Source organism: Panicum hallii, chromosome 7 (assembly GCF_002211085.1).
Source record: "Panicum hallii strain FIL2 chromosome 7, PHallii_v3.1, whole genome shotgun sequence".
Taxonomy (NCBI): domain Eukaryota; kingdom Viridiplantae; phylum Streptophyta; class Magnoliopsida; order Poales; family Poaceae; genus Panicum; species Panicum hallii.
The window spans coordinates 1,229,178-1,240,883 of record NC_038048.1 but is presented as its reverse complement, the minus strand read 5'-3'; the positions used below and the strand labels follow the sequence as shown (position 1 = coordinate 1,240,883).

The 11,706-nt window shown below is 43.6% G+C and overlaps 1 long non-coding RNA gene across 1 annotated transcript; it reads right to left on the bottom strand.

Moving 5' to 3' along the window:
• Window positions 1–10,361: 10,361 nt before the first annotated feature.
• On the bottom strand, window positions 10,362–10,907 carry LOC112899124. Its single transcript, XR_003230002.1, has 3 exons — window positions 10,857–10,907; window positions 10,563–10,764; window positions 10,362–10,471 (listed from the first exon to the last, which is right to left on the bottom strand). It is a non-coding gene; the product is annotated as an uncharacterized LOC112899124 (long non-coding RNA).
• Between the last annotated feature and the right edge of the window lie 799 nt (window positions 10,908–11,706).

Here is an 11,706-nt window from a genome sequence, read left to right as displayed (position 1 = left end):
GAAGAGGAGCTGCCAACGGAACACGAATCGAAGAAGAATATACCTCTATAGTAGTAGTACAAGTTTCTCGTGCAGGATGGAAACACGTACGGAATGATCGAAGCGTAAGGCTACATACCTACCTACTCTGTACTCCAAACTCCAAAGCAGCACAGCAGGCCCCATATTTTTGTTTTCCGGAACGGACGCGTCATTCGTTTTCATGCACCGACCCGATCGATACGCTTCGCTCGTCGGAAACCAAACTAATAAAGATAAAGGTGCCTACCCCCACATACAGCACCCTTTTGACCTTTTCTTCAATTCCCTGCTGCCATTTATTTATTTTTTGTTCTCGCTGACAATCAAGCGTGTGGTTTATTTAAAAAGACAGATGGATGATGATCAATTATTTGCATTTGGAGCGAGCAATTCGTCAAAAGAACTAGCTCTGATCGACCACACCGTTCTCTTTCCTCCTCGTTCATGGACTAGCTAGATCGGGTAGCAGCAGCAGCCTAGCTTTTTTTTTTTAACTGTGATCCTTGCGATCTCGTCCTAATCAAGTGCGTGGTTCCTCAGGCGGATTTGGTCTTCTCCTTAACAATTTTGGACTCCCACGCACATCCATGGAGTGGCCGGCCCAATCCTTCTCGTTTGCCGCCTCCTGATCACCACAAGGAAAAGGAGATTGCATTGGTGTGAAACGTGAGTGTCGGGGTGGAAGGAGTGCGTGGGACCCAAATACTTCTCATGCAAAATGTGCAGCTACATCTTTTTAATTATATTCTCGACATGATTAGGTCCAGCTAGTAGTGACACTTTCTTTTAAAGCAATTGGTTAGAATTGTTCATATCTAGCCTCTTTAGGCAACATGTGTAGGTATTAGGGCATGCTTCTTTTTCACAGCATGATCTTATTCTCTGGGAGAAGTGGATGTGTGTCTAAAAATGGTTCTTTAGATTAACTAGCTCAGTATGAAGTAATTCTAAGCAGGCTGTTAATTAGGAGAAATTACTTAATTGTTTCCAGCTCCCAACCCCTTAGTTCAATTCAGATATTCACTTCTGGAATCAACTTAGGATCAGTTGTTTGTTGTTTGGTAGAGGTTCTTCTAAATTCAACCTGGAAGATGCTCCAAGGGGTTCTGCTAAATATACCACTGTTGACTCACTATATATTATTTCATTTGGAACAACATGTATAACAATAATGAGGAATAAAGTTCTCTCTCTTTGTGAATCAACCAAATGAAATGCCATGGGTTTTATTTCAATGACAACATGTGCAACAGTGGTGCGTTGGCAAAGAAGAGATGCGCCGCTGGGAGTTGGCAGGGGCTCGATGTTTATCCCTTTTGAGTGCGTCTCTCCCGGGTGGTTAGAGTTGTATTAGTGGGAGGTCATTTTTCTGCTTTTAAAGGTGCAAATGTAAAAACGGCCAAGGTGTTTGTGTGGTGCGAGTTGTAACAGGGTGTTCAACATTTTACTTCTTAATATAATGAAGCACAGCTCTTCTGCATTTTCGAGGAAAAAAAAGAAAAAACAGATTGTTCAGGTTGGTCTCCCTGCAATATTTAACGCCCATAGCCGGCCAAACTCACCGCCACGGTCAACCTTACTCCGATGAGATTTCAGAATTAAAAGAAACCTAGCTATATAAATTAAATGTCACCAAATCGTACATGCATGCATGTGGGTCTGCGTATGTATATTTGTCGGTATACCTATATCAGTTGTACATGTGAGGACCTCAGCCACAGATTCCTATACGAATCCGAGTAACTCTTATCGATTAATTTACATTTGATTATTAGCAGCGCGTAACCATATGATGTGCTCACGTATCAATCATTTTCTTTTCTAAATATTTTTTTTATGTTCTATGATACCTATTATTCTCTTTTCTTTTCTTTTTCCGTCTTTTTTCCTTCTTCATGTTGTTTGCAGAGATATTATGTTGATAAATATTTCATATGAATTACATAAAAAGTTATCTCGAGAAGTTGTAGTATGTTTGCAAGCTCTATGTAAACTTATGTATCAAAGTTGTGTGAGAAGCTTTTCTCATAACATGCTCATGGAAGTTATGCTCAAAATGAAAAAAATTATGCCTAAAAGTTGTACGTGCCGTGAAAATTATGTTATCCTATAAGAAGTTGATTGGAAAAAGTTATGAGCAAAAATTGTAATCGTAAAAGATGTACTGAAAAATTATCATCTGATAGTTATTTGAGAAAAGTTATATGTGTACACATGTCATAACTTTCTAAAAATAGAAAATTACAGAGAGAGAAACTTTCCATATATGGATAAATGCATACTCTAGTCATACAGCATGCATCATCCGTATGACGTGTTTGTCAACCGGCATGCACGGCCATGGCTTGACCAATCACTCAACAAGCTAATTGATAGCCAGACCCCAATTAACCATACCAGAACGACTGAATTGACTTTGACTGAATGGGGCCAGCAAAGACGTAGGCACGCACTTGATAATGACACACTCACAGCAGCAGCCGGCGACCGTCTCTTCTTCCCAACTGAATTTGCCAACTATATGTACTAGAACACAAGAACAACTTTTGATTAAGCTGCCTGGCACCGACGACACAAGGCATGAACTTAGCTATTTCGTTCTTCCAAATCAAGGTACATTATCAGGACTGCTAACATCATCAATATAATTACGAACTGGTCTGTGACCAGTTGGTGAGCAGGACCTCAGTAGCACCCCAGCCCAAGAGCTCGCAGGTTACACGTGCGCGTTCAGAAAACGAGTTAATAATAAGGTTGTTTGTTCTGAAAACTGATGGGAACGGACAGGATAACCCCCAGCCTTGCCTTTTTATCATTATTTTCTCACTGAATCAAAACGAAAACGAAAACGGGTATGTCGATCATTCCTATAAAATTTCAATTTGAAGCATAAGATTATGCTTTTGCCTTGCTTCTGGTGGCAGCGAGCAGCACATGGAAACGGGAGACCCAACAGGCCTGCTGACCCATATAATAATATAAGCCATCCAATGGCTCTGATCTGAGACGCTGACTTATATCAAAAACGGACAAACATGCACCTCTGCACTCCACACTTGCATACTTACTATCTCATTGGCATCAGAAAGGAAAAAAATACAATGTGGGAGCCGTCAGGCAGATCGATCTCATGGTTATGTTAGGCAGATCGCCCTGCAACATTAATTAATTTAAAGCGGGCGGCCATATCACGAACTGATCATTGAGGGATCGGATTTCGTATTTAAAGACAGCCTAGCTAGACATCATCTAGAGGATCTTCTTATTAATTTGCTCCACAAATTGCAATCCCAACCCCAGTGAGATGGAGCGATCAGACTCTGATGATGATCATCTGCTAACCCATCTCACTCACATGCATGGTGGCATCTGATAATCTCTGCTGATCAGTCTCAAATCAATCTGAACATGCAAAGCAGGCCATACTGCCACCACCTAGTACTTGTGTAGTACGATCTGATAAGATGTTGACGATACATCCCCATTGCCATCACCCATCAGACCACACCAAACCATACCAGAATATAGGGCCCAACCTGAGAGGAAGTCGCTTCGGCCAAAGCCAAACATAAACCAGTCTTCATAACTCCTTTTCCATTTGGCTTTGCTGGTTCCAAGTCAGACAGAGATGATTGATGAGAGCAACAGCTAGCTAGCAGGTGGCGATCGGCCCTTTCTTCCTAACTGAATTTGCCAACTTTTGTCGTCAAACTGTGCTGCGGCGCGATACATGCATGGTCTGGTCATCGTGCTCTCCTAGATCATAGCAACAACACACACCGGTAGCAAAAGTGCTACGGTGGATTGCCACCAAACTCAGATGGAATTGCCATAGCAGCAGCATCTCCAGCTGGCCTTTTACTTTGGAGATCACGCAAAAGATTTGGGCGCTTGAGAATTTTCTAGCAGACTTTGGATGCAATGCAAGAAATAGGTGCGGATGATTCATTTATTCACCATAGAAAAGAGAAAAAACTCACAGACATGCTACCTAGCCTCTGTTTCTGTTTCTTTTAGAGCAACTCCAGCAATAGCCCATAAATCATACCCTCCAAATGCTAAATGGGATCTGCCTCTATTTTTAGGAGCTTCTAAATTTACTTCAACTCCAGCAACAACCCTCAATTCTAACTTATAATAGAGAACTCCCTAGAGATCCCTGGGAACAGAAGGTGGAGGAGGGGATCTGAAGGTCTTCCTAAAATAGAGGGTTAGTAGGGGTCTGCTGGAGCGCTTTTTTTTCACCCTCTATAGGGGGCTGTTTAGAGGGAAGTTGCTCTTATGTTGGTTCCCTCCTCTCCACAGCCTTCTCTATCTGAAGTAAAGTTCATGCACAGATGCATACATGAAAATGCTTTCAGAGAGCAAGTGGTGTCCAAACACTGGATACCGGTTACCGGATATTAGGTACGATGGTTGAAAAACTGGTACTACAATACAACTAGGAATCCAACGCTTCGTTAAACTGAGAACAAGGCATTGCATGCAGCAACACCGACACAATACATCACACACATACTGGAGCCACCGATCGGACCTCTCTTCCTAACTGAATTCGCCTACCTTTTTTGCCATCACAGAGACAGTGATGGATTGTTGCCAACGAACTAACTAACAGTGACTGCAAAGAGGTGCATTTCTCACAGCGACCTTCACTTCTTCTTTGCTGTCTTTTTCAGAGAGCACGCAAAGATTTGCATACTACTTTAAGAGAATCTGCATCTGACTTTGGATGCAATGTAAGAAACAACTGTGTGGATGACTCGTTGTGCACTAAGAAAAATCATGCACATGCTACCTAACCTATCTCTGTGTCTCTTGGTTATTAGTTTTGTCCCTTTCTAGAGCCTTTTTTTTTCTGAAATTAAATTCATCAAGAGATGCATACGTGGATATGCTTTCAGATCACGGAACGCCAGCTCACAAGGGCGGTGTTCACGTCCTGGAGGTGAGCATCACGTCTCTTGTCCTCGCGTCACCCTCCCTGGCAGCTCGGAGGGTGATTCCGTGCTGCTATCCGTCCCCTACCTTAGACTGTCTCCGGTTGCCGCCGCCTGCCGCCGCCGCCGGCGACCGTTGGCTGAGCCAAAGCCGGCTCAGTTTGCCTCCTCTCTCCCTCCCCTCTCCCTATTTCCCCAGTCTCAAAGACCATGGTCATGGGTGCTGCTCTGCCGTGCGCCGCCGCCGACTGGATCCGGCGTCTCCTTCGCCAGATCAGGGCTCCCCCAGGTCGGATCTGGTCGTGCCCCCCCCCCCCCCCGCGGGAGTCACTGGGGGACCGGCCCTCTCTTGCCCGGGTTCGCGGCCAACGGCCGTTGGTCCGGCGCGTCGCCTCTCAGTTGTGATGACGGTGGTGGGGGTGTCCCTGCCGGCGGCGCTTGGCGGGGTTTGACAACAACATTGTGCGGTTGCGTGCCACCCGCCGTTTGGCGCCCTGTCTTCGCCCGCTCCGGTGGCCGCCGGTGGCAGCGTCCCCCCACGCCAACCCCCACTATTCCCCGCGTGCATCTCTCCTGGCGGTGAGTTGGCTTCGCTGCCGCGACTCCAGATCCGCCCCATGGCGGCTCTGTGGCCGGGGGTTGGTTGATGTGTGTGTGGTGGTGGCGGGCAGCTTCTCCTCCGGAATGATGCTTCTCACTGCATGTGCTTGTATCGTCACTTCCATCGTTATGGTAGCTTAGGTCGTCTTCAGGTTGCCTTGGTCGTTCATTTTGATCTCTAGCGGTCGACTTGTTGATTCAAATTTGACGGATGTTGTGCCATCGATAGTGGATGCTTTGCCGCGGTTGCTTGTCTGTATTGACGGATAGCCTTCATGGTTTCTCTATTGGTGGATGATTTGCCGCGGTTGCTTGTCTGTATTGACGGATAGCCGTCATGGTTTCTCTATTGGTGGATGATTTTTCACCCTCTTGCTGTTTGGGCGGATGCTTTGCCACCGTTAATCGCATCATCCGGTGGATGCTTTGCCACCACTGCTATGGTGATGATTATCTTTAGCAGGTCCAATTGTTTAGCGTCGTCTTAATGGTTCCGTGAGGATGAGCGTGTTCTCTCTTCCTCCATTTTTCTTGCTTGATTGTTTTTGCTAGGTCGCGTGCCACTAGCTTAGTGGTGCTTTGTAACTCGGCATTACGAGGGTTCTCATAGTTACGTCGTTGTAATTCTCTTTCTCTTATTGAAAAACGTGCTCAGGCACGGTCGTGAAAAAAAAAATCACGGAACGCCCCTTTACACCCGGCTCGCTCTACGATATCAGATGTTTAGTACGGTGATTTGAAATTTGGATTGCTGCAAGTGAGAGTGCACCGAAACTAAAAAGGAATGATCCAGAAGTGCGTAACAGAGGGCTGAGTAATATGAAATAAAGTGCGGACAAATCTACTTTAAATGACAGCGAAAGTGAAATCAATATACAAATGCATGCCACTGCCCAGCCAGGTCAGAAAAAAGGAAACAAGGCGTGTCCTTGAAGCAGATGATTGCATTTGAAGCAGAAAAAAAGGAAGCAAGGCATTACACACACGCTGGACGGACGCTGTCAGTTTAATTGCTCTTAGCAGACTTATGTTAAAAACAAACAAACCCCAACATGCGCCTGCACTGCACACTAATCAATTTAGCGCGCAGGCGGCCGAAACCAAAACATCGCCATCACCATCGTACCAGAATGCAAACCGGACCAGACCAGAAGCACACCACAATACAGAGGAATTCGTGACTTCTGCCAAATAAACACAAAACAATCTTCAACTCCTTTTGGATGATCGGATCGCTTGGTTGCATTGGTTCCAACTTCAAAGTGAGACAGATTGATGAGAGCATGCAACAGCAGGCGGTGATCGGTCCGTCCCTTTCTTCCTAACTGAATTTGCATAGTTTTCTCATCTTCTGTCATTTCACCAACACGTACATGCTAAGAGAAGGTTGTGCTACAATTGAACTAGTACTATAGCAGAACAACAAAACATACAAAGAATCTCCAGCTGACCTTTCATTCATTGAGAGAATTTCTAGCTGATCTTTTTATGCGGTACGAGAAACAAGAGCGCGAGACTCATTCTGCACCAAGAATAATCAGAGACATGCAGTGCAACCAACCAAATTAACCTTTGTTACACTTGGGTCCCCGGTATGAACTCTCACTGCGATGTGATGTATTCGGTGAACTTTGCTGCAACAAAGCTGCAGCTTTTATGGGTCCCCTCCCCCCTCTTTATTAATAGCTGAAGGTAAGATATTCAAATAGATTCATATCTAATAAGCGTACGTAATTATGGAAAAGAAATCTTGTTAATAATGCAAACATTCAGACATAACTTTTATGTTTCCAAACTAAATATTTTGAAAGCTAGTATGGTCAAAGTTTCAAAAGTTTGATTGCATATTTATCAAAGCATCAGTAATATATTTGTGACAGGGGATCAGAGGAAAGCTATGCTGAAATGGATGGCACTAATGAAGTGCAAAGGATGCATGGTCAGGTCTGTTGACTCAACAAGCAAGTGTTCGCATATATTCTCTTAGAGTGCTACATGTCTTGGGCTCTTGGCTGGCCCATGGTAGGAAAGATGAGGTTATACGTTTCGATGGGCAGGTCTCTCAACTGCTGATGAATAAAAGGGTGGCCCAGATGAGGTGTGGTGATACGAGTTTACTGGCTGTTGTCTTTTGATCCAACGTCTGCTGTGGTGTGTGTGTGGGAGGGGGGTGTCGGGGTCTATCCATATCTTTGTTTTGAGTATTTTTGAGAAGTGAATTGAGCATGATCTCTACGAAGCTATCAACCATGGTTGATCATTGATTTCAAGAAACTCATTCCTTTTAGAAAATGGATAAAGATCCGACCTTTTGCATCATCCAATGCATACGATCATTGTCGATTATTACATCATCACGGTAATGACATATTTAGAAAAAAGGTCTAGATTATACGATAACTCATAGCATTCACATAATCTAAAGAGAAATCGCCAGCCATTCTTCGCATATACCTCCATCGCCAACACTTCCATAACATGGCAAGCTCTCTGAATATTGTCCCTTTGCAGCTCCTTGCTTTCAGAATCTGAACCAATATGTTCCACGAAATATTACCTGCATAAAAGATGTTATAGATTTCTTGTTAAAAATAATATCATTGCGATATAGCCAGATAGACCAAAACATGGCTGCTACTCCCACTAAGATTTTGCGCTTAGTGTTAGCATCTTTGTCACTTTGCCATTTCTGCATGATATGACCCCTGCTATTAGGTATTTTGATCTGTAGAGCAATATCTATAATTTGCCAACTGATCTAGCAAAATGACAATCAAAGAAAAGGTGTTGTATTGTTTCACTATGATTGCAAAAGGCACATTTTGAACTACCATTCTAGTTTCTTTTGATCACTACAGGAAAACAGGATATTTTCGTCGGCCAGAAGCCGACGAAAATAGCCCATATGCCGACGAAAATAGGCCGACGAAATAAACTCGACGAAAATAGGATTATTTTCGTCGGTTGCCGACGAAAATACAGTCATTTTCATCGGCCGAAAAAGCCGACGAAAATATAGGGCTATTTTCGTCGGCCTAAGTAGCCGACGAAAACGAGTTATCTAATTTCGTCGGCTAATTGGGCCGACGAAAATATATTACATTATTTTCGTCGGCCAGTGGCCGACGAAATTACGGTTATATATTTTTGTCGGCTATTTGGACCGACGAAAATAATGTAATATATTTTCGTCGGCTCACTGGCCGACGAAAATAATTGATTGCTGCCCAGTATTTTCGTCGGCCATCCGGCCGACGAAAATACTGGGACCGCTGCACATACCTGCTGCCCTATATAGGTCCTTCATCAACATACAATCAATCAGATTTATAAAATACATCAACATCCAATAAATATAATTAAAGAACGAGATACGATATCACATGATGTCGATAACCTCCAAAGCAGTTATGTTATCCAAAGCATAACATACATATCCAAAGCATGACATATCCAAAGTAAGTTATCCACCGAAGGACTTTCGACACGCTCCCCTGCTAGTCCTACATGGCAAGTGAAAGAGCCTACAACGCGAAAACACAAATCAAGGAGGAGAGGTAATGTTATGTCCGCTGCCGCAGTCACCTCCAGAAATGTTACGCGGTGCCGTTGGTGGCGTGGACGGGCTGGCTCCTCGAGGATGAGTACTCCTCGAACCCTAATTATAGAAAAAGTTAAATCTATTTAGTATGCATATGTAAGACAAATGGTATACGATATAATTACCACTTGTGGAGACGGTACACGCACAAATGGTACAAAATTCGGCGGTGGAGGAGGAGGCGAAGGAAGAGGTGGCAAGTTAAATTGTGAGCCAAGAGTAGCCGCTAGCATTTCCTAAAACCCGAAAGTAGATTAAATATCTTATAACAATGAAAAGTGCATAAAGACTTGAAAAAATATAAAACTTGCATAGTACCTGAATCTGTCGATGCTGAGCGAAAAAACCTTGCATGTACTCGTGCTGTTGCCTTGCCCACTCCTCTTGCCTCTGCATCGCCTCTTGATGCTGCCTTATCTGCTCCTGCATTTCAGTTTCCCTTTGACTTTGCCGTTGGTAGCCCCGAGAATTCTGAGTGGACTGGGAACACCTTGCCTCACTCAAAGCACCACTTGTATCAATAACTCCATTCAACATGCTAAACCTGCCATGTTTCTTCCCTCCCCCGCTTGAGTATAATGCACCGACATCCACATCACTCGTCCTCCAATCATACTCATCCCCATGACGTGCCACCATTTCATCGCCATATCTCGCCTACCATTCAGGCAACCAATAATAAGATTATATTGAAATCATCGCTTAATTGAAATCATATTATTTTACTAACCAGAGTCTGCGTAGCATTGTCACTGCAAAGCAAATCTGGCTGTGTAGGATCTGGGCCGTGGTGGCCTCGAATGTACGTTTCAATGTAGCTTGGTGCCACCCCACTTTGTGCCTCCTGATAAAGAAATAATTGTGATATTGCAAGTAAGCACATAGTAAACAAATTGAAATAATAAACACGTACCATTCGACGAGCCAAACGAAGATGTCCATCAGCCCCATATCTTTGCGTAACCCGTGGTCCTGCTTGACGATTAGCTCTCTTCATTCTAGATTTCTCCACAAAGCTAGGTGAAGCCCAATAAGCACAAAGTGCTCGCCAAGCATCCGGACACTTTCTCAACCAAGGCAAACCGCTAATATCAACTTCAAGGTACTCATCCTCTCGAAGATATATCTCAGAAGCACCCAATTTCTTGTTCATGTCTTGCAGCTTTATTTTTTTGTAGTACAAACAAACGCACTGTATACGAGCATTGGACATCATGTCCCTTACCACCTTCGTCGCTGCCTTGTCAAACACAGAACGAGCCCTATCTTGTAGGCACTGCTCCTCCCCCTCCGGCAAACGATACCTCTCCTAAAAAGAAAAATTAATTCATTAGTCAACTCATAAATGAATCCAATAGATATTAGTTATACAAGTTAGACAAGTTAAGATAAAAAAGTACCCAGAACTCATTCCAAACTCTCGCTGCCGTCGTGACGCCCTGGTCATCCGATTGCAGCTTATAATGCTCCCACTTCAATGCAGGCTGAAGCACACCTCCAACTGTGACCATTCCTGGGTAGTGAAACCGACAAAGTGTTCCCAATGTTGCATTCACAGGTCTTAACCTATTTCTTCCCTCCCAACAAATATCGTCCCACTGCCTGCAATTATTACATGTTATCCATCATGTTTCTTACTTGAACTATACAATATATTAAATAAAACAATCACAATAATAAAATATATTACTTACCAATCCCCATGTGGCCTAATCTGTCGACGATTTGCTGGATTGGTTGCTGCAGGAGTCATCACATTGTTGCCTCTAAATCTAAATGTGGCGTATTAGTTAGCTAGCTCATACAAAATTTTTCATGAAATGATCGTAAGTACCTGAACACAGTTTGTGCAGCAGTATCCTCCTCTTCATCCTCCCCCTCCTCCTCCTCTGCATATCCATCATCTCCAGCCTCGCACTCTTCTCTGTCCTCGCACCCATCTCCCTCTCCACTACCTCCATCGCCATCCACTTTCGCGACATATTCTTCCTCATCCGCACCCCTACCTTCCGATTCTTGCTGTTCAAATACAAATATATATTTATTGTTATAAAAAATAATTTACACATGCAAACTACATATGACTTACTTGCATAGCCTCATCTAGACATCGCTGAAGTGCACTTCTTCGGCTCAGATGAGAACTGCTGCCTCTAAAGAGAGAAGACCTATCCGAAGATGCGGATCCATCATCCTTCTTTCCCTGACCCCTTGAAGAAGAGGATACATCCTTCTTTCCCTTCCCCTTCAGAGCATGCACAAATGACCTCATCCTAAAAAAATAAAATATGGTTAGTTAATATCATATGAAGCAATGGTAAATAAAAGATAACAAGTTTCATAACAAAAATTACCAAATAAAACACTATTAAGAAAAACTACATATAACATCACATTACATGTTAAAATTCCTCGGGGTCATCTTCTTCAGCTACGGGGCCACCATGAGTAGTACCATGCCGCGTTTCAGACGTTCTGAACATTACTTTACTTGCACGACGTGGCCGTTTCTTCTTTCGAACCTCAGAAACTATTACATCACCG